The sequence below is a fragment of the Adiantum capillus-veneris genome, chromosome 9 (genome assembly GCF_014529385.1).
Source record: "Adiantum capillus-veneris isolate H3 chromosome 9, ASM1452938v2, whole genome shotgun sequence".
Lineage (NCBI taxonomy): Eukaryota > Viridiplantae > Streptophyta > Polypodiopsida > Polypodiales > Pteridaceae > Adiantum > Adiantum capillus-veneris.
The window spans coordinates 99,886,757-99,902,014 of record NC_140939.1 but is presented as its reverse complement, the minus strand read 5'-3'; the positions used below and the strand labels follow the sequence as shown (position 1 = coordinate 99,902,014).

Here is a 15,258-nt window from a genome sequence, read left to right as displayed (position 1 = left end):
GCTAAGACGAATGGAGGCATTGGTGCGGATCGCACTCAATGGGATGGGCTCAAGGATGTAGGGATGGGTTCAGTTACCTCGTTCAGAGAAGAAGAGAGATTTGTAGTTTCGGGCAATGTGTGTGTTGTAATCGCTGAAGTGATAACCTCTAGATTTCTCCCAAGCCGTGATACATTGGCGTTGTAAGAAGGCCTCATTAACTTGGGAGTCGATCGAAAGCATCCTTGACCAAGTGACATGCATCCCATCTTCCAAACCATTTGTTGATGTCAGGCATCCACCGTGAACTTAGTATTTTTCTCTTGCATGTCTTTTGGACCTTTTGACTTGCTTCATATGCGATAATAGGAAGTCGATACAAAGGGCTACGTTGTGTCTTAAGCATATACTCCACAACCCTTTGCATACCCAAGACCTCAATGGAAAGTGATCCGGACTCAAGAAGTAAGAGCATGTAGGGTGTTTGTGTCTTGACTTGGAGAAAGTTGGTGAGAAAACACTTTTGGACATTCTCAAACTCTTTCCAAGTAGACTTCCGGGCGCTACCACTCCACACCTCCACTCCATAAAGAAGCAGTGGTGTCACCAATGTGTCAAAGAGGTACTTTTTGAGAGCCACTTGATCCCTCCAACATTGCACATGTTCTCAAATGCATAATAAGCCCTCTTTCCGGCTTCCAAGCGACGCACTGTGCAATAGAGAGAGAGAGAGAGAGAGAGAGAGAGAGAGAGAGAGAGAGAGAGAGAGAGAGAGAGAGAGAGAGAGAGAGAGAGAGAGAGAGAGAGGGGGGGGGGGGGGGGGGGGGGGGGGGGGGGGGGGGGGGGGGGAGGGAGATAGACAAAGAGAAAGAGAGAGGGAAATAGAGGGGGGGGGGGGGGGGGGGGGGGGGGGGGGGGGGGGGGGGGGGGGGGGGGGGGGGGGAGAGAGAGAGAAGAGAGAGAGAGAGAGAGAGAGAGAGAGAGAGAGAAAGAGAGGGAGAGAGAGATAGAATGAGAGGGAGAGAGGGAGATAGAGAATAGAGATAGAGGGAGAGAGAGTACAGATAGAGGGATAGAGAGAGAGAGAGAGAGAGGAAAAGAGAGAGAGAGAGAGAGAGAGAGAGAGAGAGAGAGAGAGAGAGAGAAAGATAGAGATATAGAAAGAGAGGGATTTAGGTTTTATATTTAAGTTTAGCTAGAGGATTATGGTTTAAATTTAAAGTTAGGCTTATGGTTATGCTCGCAATAGTTTGCATGTAGATCAGATGAGTTTAGGTATGTAGTTTCTCGCAAGCTCACATGCACAAATAGCTTGCAAACAAGCCGTTTGTGCATGTGAGCTTGCAAGTAAGTAAATAGCAATGATTGTAAGTCATGGCCATCATTTTGTGGGGTGCGCCATGCGAGAGTGCAAAGGCTTCTGTAGAGTGCTTTGAAAAAGATTTTTTTTCCGTCCCCAAGATGGAGTTCAGAAGTGACTTTCTACACTCTTTTCTCTACCTTCTCTATCTTTTTCACTCTCTTTCTCCTTCTTTCTCTCTACGGATGTGGCATTAGGGTGGAAAGCTTTCAATGGCATAGTACCTTAGAATGGAGGCAAGCATGTAATGTGCACAATAATTCCTCGAACAAGGAACTACTGTGAAGAGATGTTGCACAAGAAGCAAAATAAAGAAGCTCTTCTTCAAAGCACTCTACAGAGGCAGAAGCACTCTCACACTGCACACGCACAAAGCAATGGCTATGATTACAACCAGAGCTCTTTATCTCTGCTCAAAATGATGGCTACATTTATGTAATTATATATACTTAAATAGTATACTTAATTGTAGAGAGTTTGTAATTGTATATACTTAAATTTTCAAGGGGGTGTGTATATATTTGTTTATGAATGTATTTAGGCACTAAGTAAAGGATCATAGCACCCAAAGATTAGACTCTTCCTCTTGGATATAGTCCTTTTTTAATTGTGTCATTGCGGTCATTGATCCATCATGCATGGATTACCGCAACATACCTTTGGTTTTACCATTGTTGAGATCGTGATGATATCTAAAGAGGTGACACTTGACCTTTGGCACTACTAGACCCTGCTAAGGTCTACTAGTATGTATATGTATCTACGTGCTTGTGTGCATATATACTTGTGTACATATATATAGATGAGTGAGTAAGGGAGAAAGCTAAATCTCATACTGCTCTCTATAACGTAGATGTCATACGAGAGACCACCTGGTGGGGAGCAGCCATCTAGTTCTTCTTTTGGTATGTTCATATCCGAGATGGGCTCCCACCCAAGGTGGACATCGCCTCCTGTGGACCCAAGTCTTGAGGTTGTGAGACCAAGCAAGAAATTAAGATTATTTGTGGCTAGTTTTTTGTGACCATGAGTGTTATAGGTTTCTCTTTGTTATTTGCAGGCAAGGAAATCCTACACCTACTCTACTCAGGTTCCTCCATTGATGGAAGATCCAGACCTACAGCGGGCAATCTCTTTACGGGACCAGTACCTCCGTCTGATGGATGCATTGTTTGACCAGTACACTCTATAATAGCTTGCAAGCTACAGTCTTTCTTTGCAATCCACGCCATGGGGGAGTCATGGAGGGACTCCTTACATCCAGAGCCTCGCACCGATGGCACCTCAATCTATGGCCCCTTCTTATCATCCTACTTCCCTTCCATCATAGGGTCCCACTCCACTCCATTCCACTCTTACTTTGCCAGAGCACCATCGACGCACTTCTTCTAGTGACGTGCGTCAACGCTCGTCTCAAGGCAACGAGCGCTGAGAGAGACGGAGCAGCGGGGAATCTTTTTGCTTTGCTTGTTTTGGTGGGGGGGGGGGGGGGGGGGGGGGGGGGGGGGGGGGGATACTAATACACCCGTGCGAGACATGTGTGGGTGCTTCTATAGGGTAAAGTATGGCGGGGAGGTGGACTTTGGTACAACACAGGGTAGGACATTTCGATGCCATCTTCAGATTCTTATACATTCAACGTATAAGAATTGTTTTGTAAAGTTTAGAGACCAGTTATCCAATCATACACGCTACATTGACGACACGTTGCATGCTAGATTTCCAAATGCCCCCGATCAACATTTTTCACAACAGTGGTTGGAGGGCTCTGTAAAAAACAACAAATCCAATGTACGGCACATAGCGGCCAACCAAGTTAGAGATCCAGATAGGAGCTATCGTGGTGGCAAGATGGCAGATGCGAAGTGGGAGTGGGTAATACAAGAAAAGAGAGATCATGCTACAACGGGCCCATCCTACAGAAAACAACGTGAAGCTCGGGCCAGACAAACTCCCACACACTATGTCTTGGAAGGGAAAGCAGCATGGAAGGACAAATATGTAAGATTAGTTAAAGTACAACCTAAATCGGTGATTATAAAGATTTTAGTTGATGATTTGTTGTTGTTATTGCTAACTTAGGAAAACATCACTCTTAGTCGACCAACCAGAGAGATGGTCAAGTTTCAGGAGCAGCATACAAAATTTGAAACTTGGCAATGGTTGTTGGAGAACAACCACACCTCTCATGAGCAATTCGACGTAGCGGTTGGATCACTACAAGCGGTAAGTTTAAACAAATAATATTGTATCAATTGTTTTGAGTTGTTGATATTTGTTTAATTTGGTTTTTGGTTTATGTAGAGTCAGGCGATCAAACGTACATTCTTGTGGATGACGATGAGGAGGAGGAGGACTAGATAGAAATTTATTTGTCTGAACTCTCATAAAGTCCGAATGTGACACAATGTATATACAATCATTTTCATTTTATTTGTCACTTTTTAAATAGTTGATCTTCTACACATCAAATTGTCAAGGTAAAGTATAATATTCAATTTCAATTTTTTGTTTTTCTATATACTCTTTCAAAAAACATTGATGTTTCATATGTTTTATGCAGGTCAAAAATAAAGGTACTGAAAATTGGGTGGCCCAAATGAGTACCTTTATTTTTGAATAGGTGTTTAGCGGTAATGTACTTGGTAATAGTAGTGGCTATGCATGTGGTAATAGTCACGGGTATATTCCCACGACTATTACCGCGTATATTGGTGTTTAACCACTACCGCATATTTTGCCACTGCTATTGCCACACACTCAATATTTTCTCTTTCTATTTTCCTTTGTGTTTTTGCAAAAATCCTAGCGGCTCTAAAATTTTCCTCTTATAGTGCATTATACAACTCCAAGCTTCCTCATTTGTTGTTAAATTATGATCGTCAATATGATGGTTTTATTACTTTCATGCTGAAAGCCATGCATATAGAAAAGCCTCACATGCATCAATAGATAAAGTTTTGAGATCATTGCAAGAAGCAAAAGTGCTGCTAGATGCATTAAATGATTTTTGAGATTCAAGAAGAGTACATTCTTCCTAATGAGTAGAAATAACATGGATGCAATCTTGTATCATAGTCTCTCTTTTTCTCTTTTGAAAAATATGTATTTACATATTGAGAATAGACTTGTTACATGCTAGAACTTCTATCACAATTATCCAATAATCTTTAAGATTGAGGAATCCGATGTCACTACACTCCAATGGCATCCTCCAACATTCTACTTTTAATGACTTTACATAGAAGATTGTTGCATAGCATCTTCAAAGGCTCTAATATCTCTCATAGATCATGTGAAGAAGATAAAAGTATACTTTGATTGAGACAAAACAAATAACACATGCAAATAAAGAGAGAGAGGTGGGGAGGACGGGGATATGATCTAACAAGGCGTGGCTATGCCAACATGTATTTTTATCACCTTGACACACAAAGGGAGGGGGTGGCAATTTGAGTCACCCCTTCCTTTTTGTGTGTATGTGCAGGGTTGTCTTCCCTATACATCTAATCTCTTTTTCTCTTAGTATTACCCCCTCTCGTGTGGGGGACACCACATTTCATAGTTGCATACAAGACAAATATCCGGTGCACGTGCAACCATGCATGAGGCACACTATCCCAAAAAGAAACTAATAACGATGCAAGGTGTTACCATTATCTGGTTCAAGCTTGATTTTGGTTTCTTATCTTAAACAGGAACTACATTTTTTGAGGATAGAGAGGCATACTTGATAAAATCTTTGTGTTTGGCATTATAAGTTGATGGAGTAGCACTTGATCCCTTATCTTGAATTTAGCACAAGAATGGGCACCTCAAAATGCCCTTCTTTTGAATCTCATATACACGGTCTAATTGTGTAGTCCTAAGAGATCTCTCTCTACAATTTCTACACACATATTGCTTGCTATGACATTCCTTACACATGAGTATGTTTGAGATAGCATACATGAGTATGTTTGAGATAGCATAGCCTTGTCCATGGGTAAACTAGTTGAGTTATCATTGCATGCTTTTGCCTAATAGTTGTAGTAGGTTCAATGGCATGATATCCTACCTGAGGAAGAAAAAATAATTCCTTCTTAACATTCTCAAGGAAATCTTGTATCACACATAGCCATAATGAAAAACTCTCAAGAAATTTATCATTGGATCAAAGCATCTTTGATGTCCTCCAATTCATATGTTTGGCATTATTTTAGCAAGGATTGAGGCATTAAAATCCCATTGTGGATATCTGGCATTTCTTAGATTCTATGCTTATAAAATTGGCATCAATAAATTGGAACAAATCCTAAACCTACCTCGCACAATGATTCCACGAAATGCATGTGTTATTTATATATATATATATATATATATATATATATATATATATATATAATATATATATATATATATATATATATATATATATATATATATATATATATAGAGAGAGAGAGAGAGAGAGAGAGAGAGAGAGAGAGAGAGAGATGTGTGGGTGTGTGTGAGGGACCAATGGGATGAGGATAGGGATGGGTGCAGATTTCCAAAAAGGAAGAATATCAAAGCACACTGTCGTATAGCTCTGCTTCCATGACAAGAAAATAAGCAAAGGGATGCAGATTAGGTTTATTTGAATCCTATATGATTATTCAGCAGTAATAAGGGCTTGATGACAAGCCAATTTTAAGCTAAAAGTATGCCACATGCGGCTTTAAAGGGCCAAAAGTTGTCTTGTTAATGCTAACAAAGAGTATGCTTGAAGTGGTCAAAGCTGGGATTTTATTGATTAGAATTGTAGTGGTTGAAGTGCTCTATTGAGCTATCTTTACAACTTCTCAATTGGAGCTACAGATAGGAAGTTATGTCAGTTTGAAGGTTGAGTTAGTAGCAGATACGTACTGGATTGGGCAGCTACTGATAAAGGGTCAAAGATGATATGAATGCATGGGTCTAAAGTGTGCTCACTTTGAGGAGCGTGTCGATATTTTCAATTCATCAATCGGAGTTTTGGTTGTCAAAATATGGCCAATTAAAGTTTCACTGGGGGCCAGTTTTGTACCACTTTGGTTGCCCCGATCAGTTCTTCATCTAGCAGTTTTGAGCTTCAGCCAGGTCTCAGAAAATGGTATTTGTTCAGCATCTCTTGTAGTGCATTGATAGCTGGTGCTTCAATTGAATTGAAGAAGAGATACTCTACGAGAGCAGGGCATGAAAAAGTAGTCTAGGGAAGAGGGTGAGCAAGGAACTCGACAAAGAGGAAGGAGGGGAAGCTCTCAGGTAAGGAAGCGAGGGTCTCTCTCTCAGCTGGTACTAAGGATTAAGTCGTACTCATAACATTATTCAATTAATTGATGATCATGGTGATCACCAGATCTTATAGTGTCTGCTAGTCTCTCTCTTGCACACTTCTCATAGCTAGAGGCTCGGTGCCTACCCGGCTTACGTTTCGAACACAAATCCCCCGACAACGCTTGATAGTAATAATTGTAAAGAAAAGTTAAATCCATTTTTCGATCTACTTTTAGCAGGTCATCAATCTAATTCTCAATATGGGCATCGATGTCTAACTGGTATCATCATTGACATCTAGACCAAAAACTATTCTTTTCCTGAAAATAATCATTCTCTCTTAAACTCACTCTTTGCCGAACATACTGACAATGTGACTCGACGTTGATAATCAAAGCATCAACCTTGGAGCAACCTCTTGTAGTGTATATATTACCTATAGCTTGAGGTCCATCACCATGCTATAATATATGTCTTATAAACTTCTCATGACTTTCTATATAGATTACTGGAACTCACCACTTCTTCCATGGGAATTTTGATGGCTCTCACAAGATGTGAGTACAAAAGAGCAAGTGTCTTTGGTTGGAGGAGGTACACTCTTCCATCAACCATACAATGTTTGAAACTTGGGATGCATCCAAGAGAGCTTGGTTAGACCTACTTCTTCCATAATGACTACATGTATATAACTTGCAAGAGAATAGTTAGTGTTTTTTTGCACCTCTTATCATATCAATATGTAGGGTACAATGATTATCACTTGTTGCAAGCACTAACTTCAAAAAAGCCTCGGTGATTCAATATGACTTTCTGTCTCCAATTAATTTGTTCAAAAAAAATATTTGTTTTCTTTGACACTATACATCCCTTGTTGATCCCCTAAAATAATGAAGCACATGGGGGGGGGGGGAGAGAGAGAGAGAGAGAGAGAGAGAGAGAGAGAGAGAGAGAGAGAGAGAGAGAGTCGAGGTCTCATTGTATTGCAAAACATTTGGAAACTGCCTATACCTTTTAAAATAAAAGTATTTTTGTGGAGAATCATTGTTGGGGCACTCTCACTGCTGTATTACAAGGTAGAAAAAGGTTTGGCAATGGCAAATGTTTTTTCTGTAACCGACTGGAAATACTCATGGAGTGGTGGAATTGGTGGAGTTGGTTTAAACATTTGTGGAGTGCTTCCTGGGGTGTTAAGTTTACTAAGTTTTCTACTACTTTACTTTTCTCAAAATTTTGGATGATGCTCAGCTATTTTGCTTGCACTCATTAATTAGAGCCTGAAATCTTGTGATATATTTGAAATGCCAGGAATTGCATCGGGTTTGATGGACCCCTTTCCTCCCGCCTTCTATTCCTTCAAGTTTGATTTTATTAAGGGTAATGGAGGACGTTCTGACTATGTCTGACTCTCAACTTAGAGATAGATGTAAGCTCGTTCTGAGCAAGATGTAAAAAAGAATACATCGTAATATAAGAACACTTTTCAAAGAGAGAGGAGAGAGAGAGAGAGAGAGAGAGAGGTTGATGTGATGTGAGATCAAAACCTTCATTCCCTGATCCATGACATGTACATGATATCCCCAACTCCTCAACCTTCACCCTTTGCTTCCATGATATCTATATGTATATAGCTAGTAGGAGAATAGTTAGGGTTTTGTCGTGCCTCTTGCCACAATATGTAGGCTATAGTGAATGTTGCTTGTTGCACGTACTACTTTCAAGAAAGTGTAGGTGATTCATACGAATTTTTGTCTCCAAGTAATTACTATACATCCTTTGTTGATCCCCTAAAAGAATGAAGCACGTGGTGTGTGTGTGTGTGTGTGTGTGTGTGTGTGTGTGTGTGTGTGTGTGGGGGGGGGGGGGGGGGGGGGGGGGGGGGGGGGGGGGGGGGGGAGAGAGAGAGGGGGGGGGGGGGAGAGGGGGGATGAGAGTCTCGATGCTCCAATGTGGTGATGAGCGCCACATTGTGGCTGGGAGAGGATAGTGTGTAAGTCTAAGTCATGGCTAAAAATGTGAGAGAAGCAAGTTCAAATGTGACCAAAAGCTGAGCACTCTAGTAGTGTGTGGTACTCAGACTCTTGAACTTGCTGTGAGCATAATGTGCACGGTTGATTTGACTCTTCTCCATTGCCTCAACGCCATGTCTCGCATCGAAGGAAATGGGAGCTAAGCTGAATGGTTGCAATAGTACGTATCGCCGACAAGGGGATAGGCTCAAGCATGAGAGTACGGTTTCCTCTTTCAGCAAAGAACATGGTTTTGTAGTTGGGAGAAATCTGGGTGGTATAATGTATGAAGCGTGACGCATCGGATTTCTCCCAAGCCATAATACATTGCCGTTGTAAAAAAAATTCATTGACTTGGGAGTGAATTGAAGCATCATGTAGCAAGTGTAATGCATCCCATCTCCCAAACCACTTCTTTATGTCTTGCATCCATCCCATGCTCAAGATCTTTCTTTTATGCCTCTTTTGAACTTTTTTGCTTGCTTCCCATGCAATTGTAGGAAGTCGACGTGAGGAGTTTTGACGCATCTTTATCATGTACTCAACAACCCTTTCCATGCCCATAACTTCAATTGAAAGAGATCCGGACTCAAGAAGTAGGAGCATATATGGTGTTTGTGTCTTAAATTGGAGAAATTTTGTAAGAAAATGCTTTTGGACAGTCTCAAACTCTTTCCAAGTAGACTTTGAGATGCTCCTGCCCCACACTTCAACTCCATAAAAAAGAACCAGTGTCACCAATGCATCAAAAAGATACTTCTTGAGAACCCAACACTTGATGTTTCCCGCATTACACATGTTCTCAAATGCATAATATGATCTCTTTCCCACTTCCAAATGATGCATAGCACATTCATGCCACTTGTGATTGGATGGAACCTCAAGTCCAAGGTACTTAAAGCTGTCAACAACTTCAAGTGTCTCATTGTTGTACACAATGCATGGCTTCTCCTTATGGTTCGTTTTCACAAGCATAACCTTTGTTTTGGATTCATTCACAATTAGCCCACTATGCAAGAAAAAGTTCTCAAGGACAACCATAAGCTTTTGTGCATCTTCTAAAGTGTGTGATAGAAGCACTACATCATCCGCATACAACAAAAGCATGATTACCTCATTGTAAATAGTGACCTCTTCAATGCCTTCTTCTTGCATAAATTCAAGTACCATTTGTTCCAATTGATCGATGCATAGACCAAAGAGAGTTGGTGACAACGGACATCCTTGTTTAACCCCAATAGTGCTTACAAAAAATTTTGAAATTTATCTTCCAATGCACAATTGACAAATTACCTTCTCATAGATTCGAGAAACCACAAGCATAAACTCACTTGGCACTTGGAGTTCTTCCATCCTTCTCCACAAATTGTTGCGTGGAATCCTATTAAATGCGTTCTTAAAGTCCACAAAACAACAAAACAATCGCTTGCCTTTCAACCGACTTTCCTCCATGAGAACACGAAAGGTGACAAGATGATCAATGGTGCTATGGCATCAACAAAAAACTGCTTGTCCTTTTGCACGCTTTTCATTCTCTTCAGCCCAATCACTCAATTTCATCTCCATTATGCACCCAAGCAACGTTGCCATAAGAGACCCAATCATTATAGTACGGTAGTTGTTTACATTCTTTACATCCCCTCCTTTATGCAAAGTCTTAACCCAATTAGTACTCCAATCATAAGGCATACCATGTTGAAGTGAAAGGTTGAACATATCACACATCCATTCATGGGTAGAATCTCCCATCCATTTGATCATCTCCGGCTTGATACCTTGAAGATCTCCCGTTTTGCGAGTGGCCAACTTTTCAAACCCACCGCATACATCCTCAATAGTATAAAAAGAGGGCATACATGGGAGTGAACCATAAAATGACATTTTTTCAGCATTTGCTTGCTCATATAATTTCCTACGATGTGTGTACATATCCACAAGACTCAATTTACTAAAATTATTAACTTGCTTGCCCCTCAAGTTTCTCCAAAAACTTCCACATGCATGTGCCTTTTCTTGGGCTTGAAAAAGTTGTTGCTTTACTTCCCATATTCTTCTCTTCTTTTGAATCAATGACTTGTATGTATGCAAATGACTTTGATAGTTGTCTTTTTCCATAGTTTTATCAAGTTTTATCAAGGACTTTTGATCATCTTGACATTCTTTGTCAAACCACCTTTTGCGTGATCTATCTTTGTTGATACCATGGAGATGCTTTATGGCAAAGCATTCTTCGGCACAAGAAAAAATAACTTTCTTGAAAGCTTCCCATTTAGTTTCCAATGGTACATCATATTGTAGCTTTGTCATCCATAAATTTTCCTCAACCATTTCAATGTACATTGGTGCCCGTTTGAAATCCATACATAGTGGTAATTTCATTCCTTTTAGCTGAGATTATCATGCTTAGTTGCTTCTCCACATCAAAGATCAATACATAAGGTCCAAAAGGTTGGATTCCGGGGTCCATTGGCCAAACATAAAACTTTTTATGCGATACATGATGGCTTCGGAGAGTAGCATATAGCCAATCACACTGTCTCCATTATGTTTCCTACATGTAAATCCATTGGTTCCACTCCACAAAGATACACCATTGGCAATGAGCATACCCATGCTATTACACATGTGTAAAAGTAACTTTCCATAGTGATTTGGCTCTTTCTCATCCCTTGAAGTACGATCATACAAGTGAACTTCCTCCAACTACCTTGAAATGTATGGCATATCAAATTGTTGAGTATCATGTTGCAATGCGAGCATTCATATCCCCAAATACAATAGCATCACCTTTGCCTTTGAAATAAGTATCGATACAACCATAAAAGGGGTAATCATGATGAGGAATGTAGCAACCGGGTACAAAAATGGGTACTCTTTTTGGTGTCATAATTTTTAGCCATACATAACGTTTGTACTTGTCATCTTTTATAATTGATACAAAATTTTCCAATCCTTTCTTAACCATGCATGCTACCCCTCCTTGCCCTCTTCGTTTCTTGAGATTCTTTGACCACATCAATGAATGTACATTGTAATCCTCCAAGCCATTAATCCTTTGTGTATCATGCTCCCAAGTTTCAACAAGAAGTACAACATCGGCTTTGCTTGTTAGTTAATCAATGCCAACCCCCGCATTCCATGGGTATCCATTACAATTCCAAAAGCATATTTTCAATTATAACTCAGTCTCATAGGTCACACATCCCTATTTTGCTCAAGGGACTTGACTCCTCCTTGGGCACATATTCTTTGTGAGAGATCTCCTTGTTTTTCTTATTCTTTTTCTCATATACCTTGCGACGTATATTTTGTTGCTTAATAGTGAAATTGCACATTCAAAAAAAATTGTATCTCTCAAATAGATCCAACTATTATCAAGGATAATCTTTCATTTGGTCTCATCATGCATCGTGTATACAATTGGTCGTTCTTCCCAGCAAGGAGCTCCTTGCTTCCCCACTCTATGTGCTCCATAGACCATAACTGTAGACATGCCAAAGTGTGTTTTGAAGAAATCTTCAATAACAATGGCAAGAGAAGGAGGTGTCTCTAACTTCTCTTTGGGAATTCCACGAATAACAATGTTCTTGGAACGTCGCTCCCGTTCCTTCAATCCTACATATCCACATTCTCAACATTCTTTGTTTGAACCATATCTTGCATGAGTGAGGAATTAGGAACCACATTGTTACCACATACATCATTCCAAGACTCGTTTGTGCATACATTTTTCATGTCGCATACATCTCGGATCATGGTGTCAAATTTCTCCTCTTTCAATACATGCTCATGCTCTACTTTGCTCATGCCCTCCTTCAAAGAATTCAAGTCCACAAGAGAGCGTTTACATTCATTGACTTCTTCAAGTTGCATCAAATGTGTATTTTGCATCTCAAGTGTCCTCTTGAGATTCTCATTCTCAACCACAAGTACCCTTAGTGTGCCATTCTCCATTGCAAGTACCTGTAAGTCTTCGCCTTGTTTGTTTACGGTCTCTTGCAATGATACCAAGTATGCCATGATCATGGTTTTTGATGTCGCTGGTTAGGGCAGTTAGCCCAAAGACTATTTTTTGAAAGCTCAAAGGAGAACTATGCCACGTTACTGAAAAGACACAAATGATCGCGACTTTAGATTGTGACTTTTCTCTCCCTCACTTTCTCACTCTTTCTCTGCACCCGACGTCAGTTTCTTCTGCTGAGAACGCTTTCCAACTTCGTAGGTGGTTCATCAGATGAGCATCTCCATGTACAATTTACGAATACCTCTGTTGTAAAGCCATTGCATCCTACTCACAGATTCAATTTCTTCAGACACCTCCTTTCTGAATTTCAACTACGTCAGAAGTGTCCTCTTCTAGCCAATGCTGATTATCTGCAAGAAGAAGGGCGTTCTTGTTGCGACATCCAAACCTTGAAATATGGATTGGCCAAGGTCCTCATGGACTTCTATTTGCTGGACGCTTTTGCCATGAGAATGACGGCGATGGCGACAAACGCATCAACATTGTTATTGATTGCAATGATGTCGGAGTCGAGTTTAGAGAAGCTTTTGCAGATTATGATTTTTTCGAGCTGCACGAAGAGAAGTTTTCCATCCATCACCTCTACAGTGACTTGACTACCGACTCCTTTCAACCCATTTGAAGAGGCCTTTCTTTCTATCCAGGTAAACTCAATTCATCTCTGCATGTACCATGGGCAATCTTAGCCTGTTGTATTTTTACATACATGATGCAGAATAATGTTATTCTTCTCTGTTACATACATTGTACATGTAACCTTGTAGTTTGTGTTTATGTATAGATGAAGCTCATCCGGTCGAGTTGCCTTATTTCTTCACCAATTTCGTCAGGTTACCACATTCATAGATGGTTGTGGAATCGCCATTGGTCCAACTACCAGTCATGTTGTTTTTGACGGTTCCTCTTATTCATATTTTTTTAAGGTCTTGGGGCCAATGTTGTAAAGGTCTGGGCGTGTCAGTACCTCCATTCCATGTGCGCACGGTGCTTGATCCAAAATGCTAGCTAGATACGTCAAAGCTTGGGCAAGATCTGACTCCTGAACCAAGAGCTGCTATGGAAATCCCTAATATAAAGCGTCCTTCGACGAAGGGTCATTGCAAAGTTTTGCATTTTGATAGTGCTGTAGTTCAGCAGCTCAAGCGGAAAGCAATCCGAGAATCAGGAAATCCTTCAATAAGCTCCTACCAAGCCGTGCTTGCGTTAGTATGGAAGAGATTGATGGAAGCATATGAAGTGCCGTCAGAACAGACGGTAATGAAAAGCTTTGATTGTGCTTTCAAGGGCTATAAATATACAATTGTAATCTCCTTCTTGCACATTCGCTAACCAAGTTGTGTTGGCGCATTAACACGTTTGTCTCTATCTAAAGGCAGACTTGAAGCAGCAATCGAGGCCCGCATTGACACCTGCGTATTTTGGCAATGCATTGGATTTGGTGAATGTTCGAGCAACGGTGGAGAATTTGAGGGAAGAGAGTGTGCGCGTAGTCACAGCGAGGATAAGGAAGGCAGTAGATGTACTCGATGATGCAAGTAAAATTCTCTCTCTCTCTTGAATGGCTTGCAATGGAATGACCACTCTACACAGGGCACGCAAACTGGTTGTGATAGCAGCAAACTGTTCGTGAGCAACTCAACGTACATCGAGGCAATGCATTTCAGGTCAGGTCGTCAATTTTTTATGCATCATTTGTAGGTAGACGGCAATAAGAAAAGCAATAGCAGGTCAGTTTTTGACCTGCAAAGGTAGTAGCTTGACAGTTTCAGGTCTGCACGTGTGTACAACAGCAGGCGACAGCTTGCAGCTCATTCATTGCTTCGGCAACAGTCATTTTTTGACTACGGAGAGTCATCTTCAGTAGTGGGTGACTGTGTGGGAGCAAGGACATTAGAGAATTTTATTTAACACACTGGATACTGTTGAATACATCATTTTTCTTCAGATTTGGGTGCTCTGACTGAGCATAAGGCACAGATACAGGTGAAGCTTTTTATTTTCCGGGAGAAAGATCCTTCCATTAGTTAATAAAACTGCCCATATGGCTACAAACATTTTGGCTGGATCTTGGTTGCTGACAAGGTATTTTGGTGATTTTGACTTTTTCAAGGCTACTCTTCTTGTGCCCCATAATTACATGGGTCCGAAATGCATTACAGAGAATAGGTTGATTGAACAACTTGGAAGGCATCATTTCAAATTTCCATGTGTCTTAGTGCGGTCTTTTGGCATTGTAATCCTGGAAATGGTAGATAAGAACGATGAGTTTTCGCTTACATTTCACATGCATTACTATCGGCTATGCTGAAGTGGATGGTTCTCCCAATGCTGGGGATGTTCTTTGCTCTGCTATGGCTTCATCCTAAAGAAGGCAGTACTTCTCTTCCGTCATTCTCAAGGTATAGATTACGATTGGTCCTTTTCCTTATCAGCCTATGCAGATAAAATAAAGTGGAAGCAAAGAGCCTGCTTTATATCCCCTTGCCTCCTCAACTTTAGGTATTGGATGCGTTTGAGGGCATGATGGGATGCCTTCACTTAAGCCTTTGTCTCTGACAAGGATTCTTTGATAAGGCAGCAAGCATCCAAGATTTTGACAATGTCTTCCA

At 40.7% G+C, this 15,258-nt stretch overlaps 1 pseudogene; it reads left to right on the top strand.

The window, feature by feature from the left end:
* The first annotated feature begins 12,643 nt into the window (after nt 1-12,643).
* On the top strand, nt 12,644-14,677 carry LOC147450891 (hydroxycinnamoyltransferase 2-like; annotated as a pseudogene).
* The last annotated feature ends 581 nt before the right edge of the window (nt 14,678-15,258 follow it).